The sequence below is a fragment of the Triturus cristatus genome, chromosome 8 (genome assembly GCF_964204655.1).
Source record: "Triturus cristatus chromosome 8, aTriCri1.1, whole genome shotgun sequence".
In the NCBI taxonomy this organism is placed as follows: domain Eukaryota; kingdom Metazoa; phylum Chordata; class Amphibia; order Caudata; family Salamandridae; genus Triturus; species Triturus cristatus.
Window position 1 is genome coordinate 1,295,169,863 of NC_140591.1, and position 15,447 is coordinate 1,295,185,309.

General features: G+C 44.8%; 1 long non-coding RNA gene across 2 annotated transcripts in view; it reads left to right on the plus strand.

Annotated features, from left to right (window-relative positions):
* The first annotated feature begins 1,478 nt into the window (after positions 1 to 1,478).
* Positions 1,479 to 15,447, plus strand: part of LOC146805729 (uncharacterized) — a 70,678-nt gene continuing 56,709 nt past the window's right edge. Inside the window, exons 1-3 of one of the 2 annotated variants that reach the window (XR_014967497.1) lie at positions 1,479 to 1,523; positions 1,962 to 2,023; positions 9,711 to 9,803. This is a non-coding gene — a long non-coding RNA (uncharacterized LOC146805729). The remainder of the gene's footprint in view (positions 1,524 to 1,961; positions 2,024 to 9,710; positions 9,804 to 15,447) is intronic. The other variant, XR_014967498.1, reaches the window with a different exon arrangement.

A 15,447-nucleotide genomic window follows, 5' to 3' on the forward strand; every position in this document is an offset into this window, starting at 1 on the left:
TTCGGTTTAGTGGTGAAAATAACAACTCTTCCATTCCTTTCTTGGATCTAAGACTATATCCTAAGGATGGTAGGATTCACACTGAATTATACCAAAAACCGATGGCCTGAAATTCCCTGTTGAGCTTCCATAGCTTCCATCCAAGGGCCCTACTTACCAATTTACCAGTAGGCCAATTCCTCAGACTGAGGAGAAATTGTTCTGAGTTGGTTAATTATCATAAACGTGCCACCAAGTTGACTGAGGAATTGTCTGCCAGACATTACCCGACACAGTTGATTAGAAGAGCTTCAAAAAGAGCACGCAACAACGACAGGGGGGCTCTTCTGGAAACCTATACCAAAAAGAAATCGGAAAGATTGGTGTGTGTTACTACTTTTAGTAATTTCACTACAAATGTTAAAAGGGCCATTAACAAGAACTGGCATATACTTAATACAGGGAAATTGACATTAGACTCTCCCCTTTTTGCACTGAAACGTAGCAGCAATTTACAAGACTTAACGGTACACACAAGACCAAGAACTACTACTTGTCCTAATAGTCAATCAACACTGTGGAATATGGACCCTGTGACTGGGCATTTTCCTTGTGGATCATGTTCATGTTGTCCTTTTACATGCCACCTAACAGAAATTGACATCTTACCAGAGACACCATGGAAATTGAATAGCCACACCAACTGTAACACTAGTGGGGTGATATACATGATCGCGTGTCCATGCTCTTTAATTTACATTGGCATGACTTGCCGCAAAATACGCCACAGGATTACTGAACACCGGAGTACTTTCCGGTGCAAAAAATCGAATACACGTATGACTAAACACTATTTAGAAAAGGGACATACAGAGAATGACCTTCAATGGGTCATCATTGATAAACCCCATTAGGATGTTAATATGGGACCTCTGGATAGGGTTCTATTTCGCCGCGAACAGCGGAGGGTTTTTCGTACCAAGAGTCATGTGACAGGTTTAAATCAAGATATTCCTTGGGGTTCAATATAATTTTGCCCCGCTTCTTAAATGCATCTTATATGAGCTAGCCTCACCTTTTATCATCAGATAACTTCCCACTTTAGAATGAGTGCGATTGATTGCATATTTATATATTGTGGGAGGCGTCTATATGATGCAATTACTAACCTACATATTCTGACATTCTTGATGGAGAAAGCGACAGCTCCGTTTTTTGTCTCCACAATTTGACAGTTCGATCTGTGTTGAGAACTGCTCTATTTTTCAGACATACCAGGGATATTCCCTATAACTGTGTATTGTAAATTCATCGCGAAATTGAGCCCTACAGTCTTGATTATATTTAAGTTAAGGGGGTAAATATACCGATCCCGATTTAAGGAACTACATTTCCCTTGATTCCCCTTTACCCGGATGTAAACTGTGTCACTTCCGGGTCAGACACACTCACGGGGTTGTTTATCGGTGATAAAATCACACGGACACACGCTATTTCTCCCCTTTGGCTGGTGCCGTTAACGGAAGGACACAGAATGACTTGAGGTATTTGGGTTGAGAGTGGTTGGTGCTTTCGGTGCTCTTACTTCTTAATAGTGACATGTTTAATGAGATCTTACTATTGTATTTTAAAAGACTTGATTATGCCTTTCCGATATTATACATCATCATACGCTCCACAATTTCAGTACCTAGGGCTGGATTGCAGGCTCGGTGATCCACTTTTTTGTTCTGGATGCGTAAGGCACACAGCCATCGATTTTATTATTATTTTTTTGGAATGTGTTTGGGTTTATTATTGTAGACCCATTTTCTTCTGTTATGTCCGATTTGGAACAGACTAGAATACCTTCTGTCCTAAACACATTCCACTTACCTGGCACATTTTTGGATGCGCTGGGCTTTTATCGTGTTCGTTCAGCTCTGTGTATTTTGGCAGAGCCAGTCTGAGTTGTTTTTCTCTTTTTTTGTTTTTATTCTCAGGGATCTGTGATCTGAGGCATCATCCCCATAAAGGTGGAAGTAAATTAATATTAATTGTTTAGGTGAGTTATTTGATACCTACCTGAACATTGTTTAGTTTTTAAATCACATGTGTAGTTCAAGATCACGTGTGTGGTGTTTTTGAAGGGAGTTTATTATGTTCTGAGTTGATAATGAATCTGTTATCTATGTTTATTTTTATAGACACTGGACCGGACTGCAGCTGGTTCTTTTGTCGCAACCATCATAATATTGAGTATGGTTTTTACTTCATTTATGCACTATTTTTGAAGCAGAGTGATAACATTGGAGGTCCTGATGAATGCCGCGAACTTGTAGTCATCTGGCAGAAACATGTCGACCATGACCATTAATGATTAGGATATTATTTCAATCCTATATCACCTCTTTTTAACCCTAGCCGATGGGGACAAACAGTAAATTGAATTCTGTCACCCAGTAGCTAGTTTTATAAACACTTTTTTTCTTTATTTTCACTCTGCCCCTTACTCCCTTTGCCTAAGTTGGTATCCTCATCGAACACCTCACGCTCCTCTCTTTCCCCGTTTTTGAGAGTTGTAGCCCACACTGTATACCTTGCGGTTGCAGTGTGTAAGAGGGGACCCAATGATGAAGCATGTCACCCTTGGGTGAGTGAGGGTTCTCGTCTTTATATGAATAGATTCCCGTTTCACCTTTTTGCTTAGCAGCATCCCATTATTCTTTGTGAGTAATATAATTGTTAGGAGTAGGTGATGATGGATGCTTTGACTTACTCCAACCATTTGAACCCTTTAGTGTGATATAGATAAAGTGTCAAGGCATACCATGCGACCCGTGCACAATTAATGATTACAGGGACTTGTTGCCATCTAGGGCTTGGCACAACATGTTTTTCATTGAGGACTCATTGTTGATTTGTCTGACCTGGCAGGTGTCACATCTGGGCATGGACTGGCCATTGTCATCTCCTGCATACCTTTGTCCTGTCATGTGCATATCTTGATTTGTACCACCACACATGCTTTCGTATTTTTCGAATGGTCCTTCTTGCACTTGCCCTATTGTGATGCACATGTAAATAGGTGCTGTGCATGATTTTTCCCTGACTTTCTTCTACTTGTGCATTGGTGTGTCACACTTTGGTAGCTGTGACAGTTTCCTTAGCTTACCTGTATGCACACTGTGCTTGGCAATAGGGTAGGTGTGCCACTTTGAGCAATGAGAGGGCTGGTGTTGTCATATGGCACCATTTAATTTGTGACAAATGGGTGGGTGCACGTACTGGCTACTTGCCTGTTGTAGGAAGGTGGAATCTGACTATATGGTTGCCCCCACTTTTTTCCTGGTGTTTTGCTGGTTTATGACTTAGTTGGACTGGGATCCTGCTATTCAGGGCCCCAGTCTATCTGTTTTCTCTGTAAAATGGTTTGCATGTACATTAGGTACATATCTAATTGGATTCTGGAGTGCCTTATAAGCCCCTAGTATATGGTATACTATGTACCTAGGGCATAGGTACCTCAGAGGCCTACCAGGGGCTGCAGCATATATTATGCCACCCCTGGGAAGCATCCAAAATGACACCACAGGTCTGCTACTGCAGCCTGGGTAAGGGTGCGCTTGTACCCCTTACTGTGGAATAGGCTACCTATATCAGTACCTAATACAGACACATATAAACCTATAAGCCACTTCTATGGAAGGCCTTGACAATCCCGAAGGCAGAGTGCTTGGTTTTATGTGAGAGGGTGCCCAAGCATGAGCTGAGCCCCTCTGCGGCATTCGGAAATACTTCCTTATGGTTGTTCTGTGATACAGCCATACCATATACTCTTAAGTGCATTATAACCTCACTGTAAATGCTAACTTTGGGTTGGCTGCATCAAAACATGTCGTGTTTGGTGTCAAACGCTTTGGAATACTAACCCCCCCCCCCCCCGCAGGAAGAGACATGTTCACACTGGCTAAAACCGGTAGAACTTTTCTGAGTCCTGGCATCACAATATGGATGCCTCTGGCACAGACACGGGTCTGGCCTCCTGCTGCTGACTGAAACAGGGGAGGCCTGGACAATAGGTTTCCTGACTAAGGGAGGTGTGACCACCTCCCCAGACAGGCTGAGGTGTATTGGGGCTGGGCAGGAGCACTCTCTGGTGCTTTGAAGTCCTGCACTGGGGGCACACTTGGTGTCCCTGTGAATACTCCATTTCAAACCGGTTGCAGGGGCTACCTGCCACTGCTCTGGCTCGAAACTGGACAAAGGAAACTGGTGTAACCACCCCTCTTTCCTGGCCCACCCATAGGTGGGACAATAGAGTTAGTCCACCCCCTAAACTCACTATAAGTATAGGAATCTAGTCCCTGGGACTTTAGATTACCCTGGACGAAACTCTGCAACGTACATCCTGGACCTTCGATGTTCTATCCTGACTAGAAGACTGAAGAGATCCCCTTGGGGTCAAGGAGTGACTCCCCTGCTTGGCAGGCACACAAAGAAGCAACTGACCAGTCTGCAATTCTGAAGCTCCCGCCAGACACCAAAGTCTCTGATTCCCCAGAGGTGGATTTCCAGACTTCCCTGAGGCTACCCTGAGTCCACAGCAAAGCTGAGGCCCGTGGCTATCGTGGGTGATGTGGAACCGTGACCCCTGGACACCGTGAACTTTTGCAGCAACACTATCTTCCTGGTCCTCCTTGGAGTTGTGCTTTGGGCTCCGAGTAGTCCCAGCCTTGAGCACCTCCTGCACCAAAGATTGTTGGCCTCCACTCCACGAGTGACCCGTGGGCCAGCTTCAAGTGCGACCGCTTGAGGCTCCTTCGCGATCACTAGCCCATTGGCTAGCAGGTCCCCACAAAGGTGACTTCTTTTCTAATTGGGATTACCTGGTTGCTCCAGATGTGCCCCGACTTACCCTTGCTGGGTGAGTCCCTCAGACCTTGCTGGTCTGCACCGCAGTCCTTTCTCTGAATTCCAATGCTAACTTTGGAATGACTGCATCAAAACATGTTGTGTTTGGTGTCAAACGCTTTGGAATACTACCCCCCGCAAATTCTGGTGGCGGGGGTAGCATTCCACCCTTCTAGAGGGAGAGACATGTTCACACTGGCTAAACCCGGTAGGACTTTCCTGAGCCCTGGCATCACAAAATGAATGCCTCTGCCACAGACACAGGTCTGGCCTCCTGCTGCTGACCGAAACTCCGGCAGAGGAGGCCAGGACAATAGGTTTCTGTAAAGATTTCATGAGAAGTAGTTTGATTCAATAAGAAGATTTATTTCCAGCGACAATCCAGCTGAGCTCCCAGCTCAACCGTATCTCTAGTTTGATCACAAACATTCCACCTTAGGCTGACATCATACATTCCATGATGTCAGCCATCAATTTCTCTTCACATCTCCCCCCTTACAATAAACACATTTTTTTTTTCCTTTAAAACAGTTCCCATTAGAATTAACACAACCAAGCCTGGTTGAACTCTAAATCATAAGCATTACAAATTTCTTCTAATTTTACATACGTCACCCATACTTCTAATAGTTCAATTTTCTAGAATCACTACATTACGTTTGACTTCCTTAACCCTACAAGGATTGGAATATTTACTTTCTCCTTTATGGACAAAACCTTTCTTCCGTACCACAATCCAATCTCCCGGCATCAGCAAAGATCTTTTCACACCCATTCTTTTGTTGTAGTATAAAACATTTTTCCTACTTTCCTCCATTACTTTTCTTTTTATTTTTTCTCTATCCACCTCAACTTCCACATCTTCCTTCAACCACACAGGACATTCCTTAGAGTTTGGATTCCTCCCCTTGAGAGAAATGAACGGTGCAATCCCGGTCGAAGAATGAGGTGTGACTCTATGCGACCACATCAATCTTCTTAATTCCTTTTTCCATGATAACTGATTTGCTAATGATAGTTGAACATTCTCCATTATCAGCCTATTTACCCTCTCCACAAGACCATTCGCCTGTGGACGGAACAACGCCACTCTTTCATGCACAATACCTAAACAATTTAAATAAGACACCATTTCTTTCGATACAAATTGTACCCCATTATCAGAGACAATGACTTTTGGCAACCCTTCATCCATAAAGGTCTCTTCCAGAAAATCTATAACTATAGACGTGGTTACCTCTGGCACAACTTTGACCGTAAACCATTTGGAATGATAATCCACAAGTACAATAATGAACTTGTTCATAGCTCCTAACTTAGCCACAGGCCCCAAAAAATCAATCGCCAATTGTTCCCAAGGCTTACCAGGAAATTTCATCATTTCAAATGGTGGTTGTTTAATTACCTTGGACTTGTCACTATTAGCACACGCTATACAATTCTTTACTTTTTCCTCAACATCATGATCAACCCCTGGCCACCAAAACACCTCCCTGACTCTTCTTTTCATGGTGCTACATCCTAAATGACCTTCATGAATAATATTGAGATTTCTAGGTCGAATGGCGATAGGAGGAACAATCTGACTCCTCCTACTGAGTTTTCCACATACAATACTTAACTCTTCTTTGACTTTAAAATATTCCCTTAAATCAGCTCTCTGGGTATCTCCAATATCCCATCCATGCACAACCTTTCCTTCAACTTCCTTCATGATATCATCACTTTCTCTAGCAGATGTCCATTCACTAGCAGCAATACATAACTCTCCTTCAATTGATAACACTTCACTATCTTGTATTTCTGAAACCACGCCCTCCTCAGGCATCTTTGACAAAAAATCAGCAACAACATTGTTGTTTCCTTTAACAAACTCAAATTCAAAATTGTATTCCAACACACCCAATAACCACCTTGTAATACGAGGTGTGACATTCCCTTAAAGACCTCGCCCACCTTTGAAGATATGTCAGAGGCTTGTGATCCGTTCTTAATTTAAAAGGAATTCGCCACACATAAAATCTAAAATGGTTAATTCCCCAACAACAAACCAGGGCCTCCCTTTCAATTACAGAATAAGAAATTTCCGCTCCCTGTAACCTCCTTGATGCAAATCCAATGACACTCTCTACTCCTTCATGAACTTGAGTTAGTACAGCTCCAATACCAACTCCACTTGCATCGGTAGTTATATATGTCCTTTTTGTCACATCAAAATGGCCCAACGTCCGGGCACACACAATAGATCTCTTAATTTCTAAAAAACGAATTCTCACAATCACTTGTCCAATTATACCCCACACCCTTTTTCATCAACTTTCTTAAGGGTTCACCAATTTCTGTGAAGTTTTTCACATACTTAGAGCAATATTCCGCTAAACCAAGGAATGATTTCAATTCATGTTTAGACTCAGGTCTACGAGCCTTTTCCACAGCAGTTATAAAACTTTTCTTAGGACTAATTCCCTTGGCATTTATGGTGTGTCCCAGGTAAGTAACTTCCTTTTTTCTTATTTGACATTTTTCTTTCTTCACAGTCAATCCATATTTCTCTAACCTAAACATGACTTCTTCAAACAATTCATCATGACTACGGTCACTACTTCCTACAATCAGCACATCATCTTGAAAGCACAATACATGTTTTAAGTCCCCAAAAATGTTTTTCATCACTCTCTGAAAAACAGCAGATGCTGATGCTAATCCAAAAGGCATCCTTTTGTAACGAAATGTCCCCAACGGAGTAACGAAAGATGTTAAATGTCATGACTCCTCATGTAAATTCACTTGATGGTAGGCAGAGGACATGTCCAGCACGCTGAACATAACGCCCTTACCTTCCATAGTTAGCATCTCAGAAATATTTGGTAATGGTTGCCTGTCTATCCAAATGCACTTATTTAAATCTCGCAAGTCAATACATAAGCGAATCTTCCCATCCCCCTTGGGTGCCACAACGATAGGAGCCAACCACTCCAAGGCTTCTATTGGTTCAATAATTTGTTGTTCCAACAGCCTATCTAGTTCTTCCTTCAAGGCTTGTTTCATCAAGTTAGGGACATTCCTCACTCTATGTACCACCGGTACAACATTATGCTTCAAAATGATTTTATGGGAGAACCCCTTCAACAGACCTAATTCATCAGAAAACACCTTAGGAAACTTCTTCATCAAGTCTTCACAATTTCCCGAGGAAACTTCCTCTATTTTGTCCTGTTCGGCTAACAATATTGGCTCTTTAGCAGGAGGGTTGATGATTATCCCTAAATCATATTGATGTCGCCAACCAAGGAGATCTGAGCCATAATCAGTTACATACATTCTCCCAAAAACTTTCCTGTCTTTAAAACTTATTGTTGTCCATCTAAAGCCCAAAATCTCTATTTTCCTTCCAGCATACCCCACAGCCTTAATGTCAGACTTCATTAACGAAGAATCATTGAGTTTGCAAAAGGTCTCTTTAGAAATAAGAGTGAATAAGCTCCCTGAATCTATTAACACTCTTATAGGAAATCCATCAAATAAAATATCACTATGCGGCTTCTCCAATTTATTACTACTCTCTAGTTTCACACCCCACAGTTTCACTACTGTCACACCATTCTCATTAAAACTTTCTTGCTCTCCATTCACCGTCAGAGTTATTTCTTGAACATTTTCACACATATGTCATCGACCTCTTGGTCTATTAATTGAACTTTCTTTGTGTCACTATTTCCCATTTTGGTTTTGCACATCTTTGCAAAATGCCCTCTCATTCCACACCTCCTGCATAAGGTGGATCTGGCTGCACATGTTGTACTAGATGCAAGATGCCCTGGAGTGCCACATCTGAAACATTTTATTTCTCTCCAATTTGTACTTTTCTGCCTTGCTCCAAATTCCATTTTTTTCTTGTTGTCAGTTATTACTTTAGTATCTGTACTTTTTTCTACACTCTTCTTTTCTACTTGGGGAGCATTTACCTCAGCTACAACATTGCTTTTCTTTTCCAAACTAGTGTTATCTATTTCTTTCAACCATATGGCCGTATGTTCCATCCCTTTAGCAATTTTTATAGTTTCTTCTAAATTAGGATCCTTCGTTAATAACCTTTCTTTTATCCTCTTATCATTAGTACAACGTACAATTTGATCTCTAATCAAAGAATCAGTTAATTGTTCAAAGTGACATGATAATGCCAATCCCCTTAAGATAGCCACATAAGACGCAATATTTTCCTCAGCTTTCTGTACCCTAGAAAAGAACTTGTGACGTTCTAATACCAAGTTCGTCTTAGGAGTAAATTGTATGTCTAACATTTGTACAGACATTTCAAACACATTGTTCGGTTGCCCATCTCCCATTCCTAATGACACTTCAGGTAAATCCTCATAGATTCTCCTCCCTTCTATACCCAAATGATGCAATAAAATGGCTTGGCGCCTAAGTGGACCATACCTATCTCCACCTATAGCCAATATATATGTGAAAAACAATTTTTTCCATTGCTTCCACGGAACTGGAGGATCTCCAGGAGAAGCTAAAAAGGGCGGAGGTGACGCCATGCTCTGATCCCCCATTTTGAGTTGGAAATATAAAATAACAACCTAAAATAATAAGTCAATACAAGAAATTAATATAACAATCTAAAACAACAAAACAAACAAAATTTTATGTACACTCCACTGTTTATATTGTTTGTTTCCAATGTGTTTTTCCTCTCTTATCCAATTTGTTCACTTAAGATCGATGTCCTTTGTCAGTTTTTACCATCTCCACCTAAGGGAACAGTCCTTCCTTCATTTTCCAAACTCGAGTGCTTTTCATAAAAAATGTTGTCCCTCCTTTGTTTCTAGGAACACAATGCTTCTTCGTGTATAAAATATGCACAGCAAGCCAGAAACACGAGTGCTCCCTCACTCGATAGACCAACACAAGACTTCTCCAAGGTAAGGTCTTTTAAAATAATATTTAAAAATAGACAATTCAGCGCGTGTCGCATGCAGCGATGTAATCTCAGTTCTCTGGATACCTCAGTGTGCGTCGCATGCAACGATGTGATCACAGTTCTCTGAAAACTTCAGCGCGAGTCGCATGCAGTGCTGTGATCACGCGCTATGTTGCTCGTGAAGAAATTTTAGCGTGTTATTCAGTTACATGATGTTGTTTGAAAATCTTCACCCTCACCACTCATAACACGCTTGTCTTTCACAAAAAATCACTATGTAAGCCAAAATATTTCATAAAAGAGGACACTGGCACTCTCGAACAGTTTCTGGTCTCGTCTCGTTCTACTAAACAGTCCGTTGCATATATCTTGCGTTTTAATCTCTTGAACTTAGCAACAGTTCGCCGCATACACTTGAGCTTACAAGCTCAGCCAGTTAAACTATCGGCATAAGATACGCTTAATAGCAATTAGATGACGCTTCCAAAAAATCCAGTAGGTCTAGTTGGTAGGACGCGCGCCGATAATCGCGCCGGTGTGCCAAGAAAGACAAGAAAATAGGCAAGCTAACACCTTTTCATTAAAGTGGCCTTTAAAAATATGCGCAGCATTGCTTTTCCGCTTTTCTGCTTTTTCTTGCAGTCCTTTCTCTTCTTTTAAAATTAAACTGTGAACACTTGCCTTACGTTTTGACACGCAGGTTTACTTCTTCCAGGGGTGGATTTGTCGCTCTCTGTCCCCTGCACAGGCTCGTAACTCGTCGCCAATGTAAAGATTTCATGAGAAGTAGTTTGATTCAATAAGAAGATTTATTTCCGGCCACAATCCAGCTGAGCTCCCAGCTCAACAGTATCTCTAGTTTGATCACAAACATTCCACCTTAGGCTGACATCATACATTCCATGATGTCAGCCATCAATTTCTCTACAGTTTCCTGTCGAAGGGAGGTGTGACCACCTCCCCAGACAGGCTGATGTGTATTGGGGCTGGGCGGGAGCACTCTCTGGTGCTTTGAAGTCCTGCACTGGGGGCACACTTGGTGTCCCTGTGCATACTCCAGTTCAAACCGGCTACCTGCCCCTGCTGTGGTGCAAAATTGGACAAAGGAAATGGGTGTAACCACCCCTCTTTCCTGGCCCACCCATAGGTGGGGCATTAGAGTTAGTCCATCCCCTAAACTCACTAGAAGTATAGGAATCCAAGGGACTTTAGATTACCCTGGACGAAACTCTGCAACGTACATCCTGGACCTTCGACATTCTATCCTGACAAGAAGACTGAAGAGATGTCCCTTGGAGTTAAGGAGTGACTCCCCTGCTTGGCAGGCACCAAAGAAGCAACTGACCGGTCTGCAATTCTGAAACTCCCACCGGACGCCGAAGTCTCTGCATCCCCAGAGGTGGATTTCCAGACTTCCCCGTGGCTACCCTGAGTCCACAGCAAAGCTGAGGCCCGTGGCTATCGTGGGTGACATGAACACCGTGAACTTTTGAGCAACACTATCTTCCTGGTCCTCCTCGAAGTTGCCCTTTGGGCTCCGAGTAGCCCCATCCTTGAGCACCTCCTGCACCGAAGATTGTTGGCCTCCACTCCACGAGTAACCCGTCGGCCAGCTTCCAGTGCGACCGCTTGAGGCTCCTTCATGATCACTAGCCCGTTGGCTAGCAGGTCTCCACGAAGGTGACTCCGCTTCCTATTGGGCTTACCTGGTTGCTCCAGATGTGCCCCGACTTACCCTTGCTGGGTGAATCCCTCAGACCTTGCTGGTCTCTACCGCAGTCCTTTCTCTGAATTCCAGTGACTTGCCTTTGCCAAGGCTTGTTGGGTCTATTCTTGTCGCTGACACCGCAGCACTTGACAGACTTTATGGGACAGCTTGAATCCGGCTCCTGGACTTCATCGACACCTCCTGGACCTCGTGGCTGAATACACCCATCAACTCACCCGAAGCACCCACACCCGACATCTGTGGGCATTGGTCCATCCTGCCCTAAGTCACTGGCAAGTGACCCAGACTCTGTCCCCTCTGCTTTCAGGTTCCTTACATCACAGATCCAGGCTTGGATCTCTCCGGACACTTCTCCTCTTCATGGCAGCAGCAGTTCTTTGCAGGCTTCCATTGAAATCGACGACGCAACCCAACACCAAAAGACACCTATGCACCCGGCTTCCCTTGGTGAGGTAACTCGAGTACTCCGGTGCTCTGGTACTCTAACCCTAGAACTTCTTAAGTCCAAAAAGGTTTGGTCCTGACTCGATTAGAAGTGTCACTAATCTTTAAAATTCCAACCGCGACATTGCCCATAGAAGATAATAGGAACCCGCGGTTGTGTTTACACACTGCATACAGTCCCTGTGGGTCCCCTGTGTCACTACCTTGGGTGGTTCCTTGGGGTCTCAGCGATTCTAGAGTCAATAGGCCTAGTGCCTATTCCAATCGTGGTTCTTATACCACTTTTGTGGTATATGGTTTGGTACACCCCTAGGGCCCAAACGTGTATTTGTGCTTTTACTGATGCTTGCTCACTTGTAAACTAAGTACTTCGAACTCCAGTCTCATAAAGAGACTAGAGGGGTGTGTTTTATCCTAAATACATATAGTTTGAATATATACCTGTTGTGGTTGTCTTTTGATTTGATCATTCAAGAGATTATAGACTGGTAAAACAAGCTGCTTTATATTCCTTCAAGACTTAGCCTGAAGGCTGCTCTACATAGCTACCACTAGGATAGCTTTCAATAAAGGTTGTCTTTAACCTATCACAATAAGGGGTTGTTTGGACTGATAAAAGGTGCCCACTAGAACTAGTGGACAGCGTATATCAGGCCACCTTCTCACACCTGTAATGTGCCTACATTTGTGTTTGTGATGTCACACATGTGTGTGTGCGTGGAGGCGGGTTACATCCTGCTCAGTGGGGTCACATGACAGATTCATATGGCTACCTACCTGTAAGTTTGTTTGGTGTATTGCAGTGGCTTCCAACTGCTTCTGGGTGGGGAGGGGGGAGTGCTCCATCCTGCTCAGGTGTGGGACAGGGGGCATGGTGGGAGTAGTGGTATAGGCCTCCACCCCCGATACCCTCACTGTGAAGATGGCTACCTACCTGTAAGTTTGATTAGGGTAATGTAATGGCTGACACTTGCTTCTGGGTGTGGGGGGGGGGCTCCATCCTGCAGAGGTGTGGGCCAGGGGGATGGTGGGAGTTGTAGTGCTGTCCTTCCACCCACAAGCACCCTCATTGTGAAGATGGCTACCTACCTGTAAGTTTGTTTGGTGTACTGCAGTGGCTTCCAACTGCTTCTGGGTGGGGTGGGGGAGGGCTCCATCCTGCTGAGGTATAGGCCAGGAGGTATGGTGGGAGTGGTGTTATAGGTCTCCCACCCACAAACACCCTCATTGTGAAGATGGCTACCTACCTGTAAGTTTGTTTGGTGTACTGCAATTGTTTCCAGCTGCTTCTGGGTGGGGTGGGGGGAGGGATCCATCCTGCTGAGGTATGGACCAGGAGGTATGGTGGGAGTGGTGGTACAGGCCTCCCACCCACAAACACACTCATTGTGAAGATGGCTACCGACCTGCAAGTTTGTTTGGTGTACTGCAATGGTTTCCAGCTGCTTCTTGGTGGGGTGGGGGGAGGGCTCCATCCTGCTGAGGTGTGGGCCAGGAGCTGTGGTGGTACAGGCCTCACACCCACAAACACCCTCATTGTGCAGATGGCTACCTACCTGTAAGTTTGTGTGGTGTACTGCAATAGCTTCCAAATGCTTCTGGGTGGGGTGGGGGAGGGCTCCATCATGCTGAGGTGTGAGCCAGAGGGCATAGTGGGAGTTGTAGTGCTGGCCTTCCACCCACAAACACCCTCATTGTGAAGATGATACCTACCTGTAAGTTTGTTTGGTGTACTGCAATGGCTTCCAACTGATTCTGGGTGGGGAGGTCTCCATCCTGCTGAGGTGTGGGACGGGGGCATGTGGGAGTAGTGGTACATGCCTCCCACCCCCAAACACCCTCCCAGGGAAGATGTCTGCCTACCTGTAAGTTTGATGAGGGTAATGTAATGGCTGACACATGCTTCTGGATGGGTTGGGTGGAGAGCTCCATCTTGCAGATGCTGTGGGACAAGGGGGCCTGGTGGGAGTTGTAGTGCTGTCTGGCTGTACACATGCCCCCATGATAATGTTGGTAGCTACATTTGGGGAGAATGGGAGTGGGTGAATGTTGGATCTGTGAGACATGTTTTTGTGTGGTGCAGATGGATGGGATTTGTCCTAGGTGGTGTAGCTTTGTAGTTATGCGAGCCAGTACATAACAGAGTGGTGGTAGGCATTTGTTTGTACTTACCAGCCTCCACTCCCCCAGCTGTGAGACTCTCTGGATGCAGTTTGGCAAGCACCTTCTCCTCCCATGGTGTGAATGTTTTTTGTGGAATGGGAGGGCCACCGCCTTTCCTCTGAGCCAGCTCACGGTTCTTGCTCCTCCTCTCCTTGACAACCCTCTTCAGATCATGCCACCACTTCATGATCTCCTTTTTGGATCTTGGGGTGGTCTCTACTGCATTGACCCTTTGGACTATCCTTGCCCACATACTATGACTGTCAACGCACGCTTTATTAATTTGGGCATTTTCTATGTGGCCATGGTGTGTGGTGTGCAATGTGATTGGGGGTGCAGGAGTGTGAGTGTTGGGTGTGGTTGTGATGTGTATGGTGTGTGTTGTGCAGGGGGGTTAGTTGTGCAGGTGTGGAAGTGGTGGTGATGCTGTGTGTGGTGTGGCGAGTGATGTTGTGTTCTTTGCCTCTCCTTTCAGCTGGGGGGTGTGTCCCTTCTCTCATGGAGTATTGCAAAGGATTGTGGTCAGGGAAGGGGCTGTTTTTATACTCGGGTATGTGGGTGTGTCCAATTGGGGTATTGCTGTCAGGTGTGTTGTCCTGGGATTTGTGTATTTCTCTTTTGCCATGTGGTTGTGTCAGTGGGGTGTGTTTTGCGTATTTGGGGGCCATGGCTAGTTTGCTGTGTTTACTTTTTGGCCTTGTTGATTTTTTGCTTCGTCCGCCATATTTGTCACGGTGTGTTTGCTGCGGTGGCTGCGCTGCAGCTCTTGCACTGGGTCTCCCATTCATCCCATTGTGCGACCGCGGCGGTCGGAGACAGCGGTATGTACCCCGGGACCGTTGGGGATATCCTAATTTCCAGAGCGGTGTCTCCGCTATACTTGTGGCGGGTTGGTGTTTTTCTGCTGTGCATCCAACCGCCGCAGACGGATTTTGGCCATCTCCGCCTGCTATGGGCGGTTTATCTTGACTCGTTCCGCCGCGGTCTGAGTTTTTTGGCGGTTGATCCTAATTTGGCCTCCGGTTTTTCCACGGTGCCAGCCGGCGGTTGTTTTCCGCTTCCATGTCGGTCGGGGTGCTTTTTCACCTGCCATCCTAGTAGAACCCTAAATATCTGGGCACCCTTTACAGAGCCACTGAGAAAATCCTTAGAGGCCGAGCCTCAGTCAATCTGGCATTTGTGGCCTCTCATTGGCTAGAATTTGGATTGAGAAGCACTTGGACACAGGACCTTGCAATTGTAGTGCGTTGGGCCGTGGATCCAGCAAAGAGTGAATATGGTACACTCAGATTCTGGTAGCAAAAAGGAA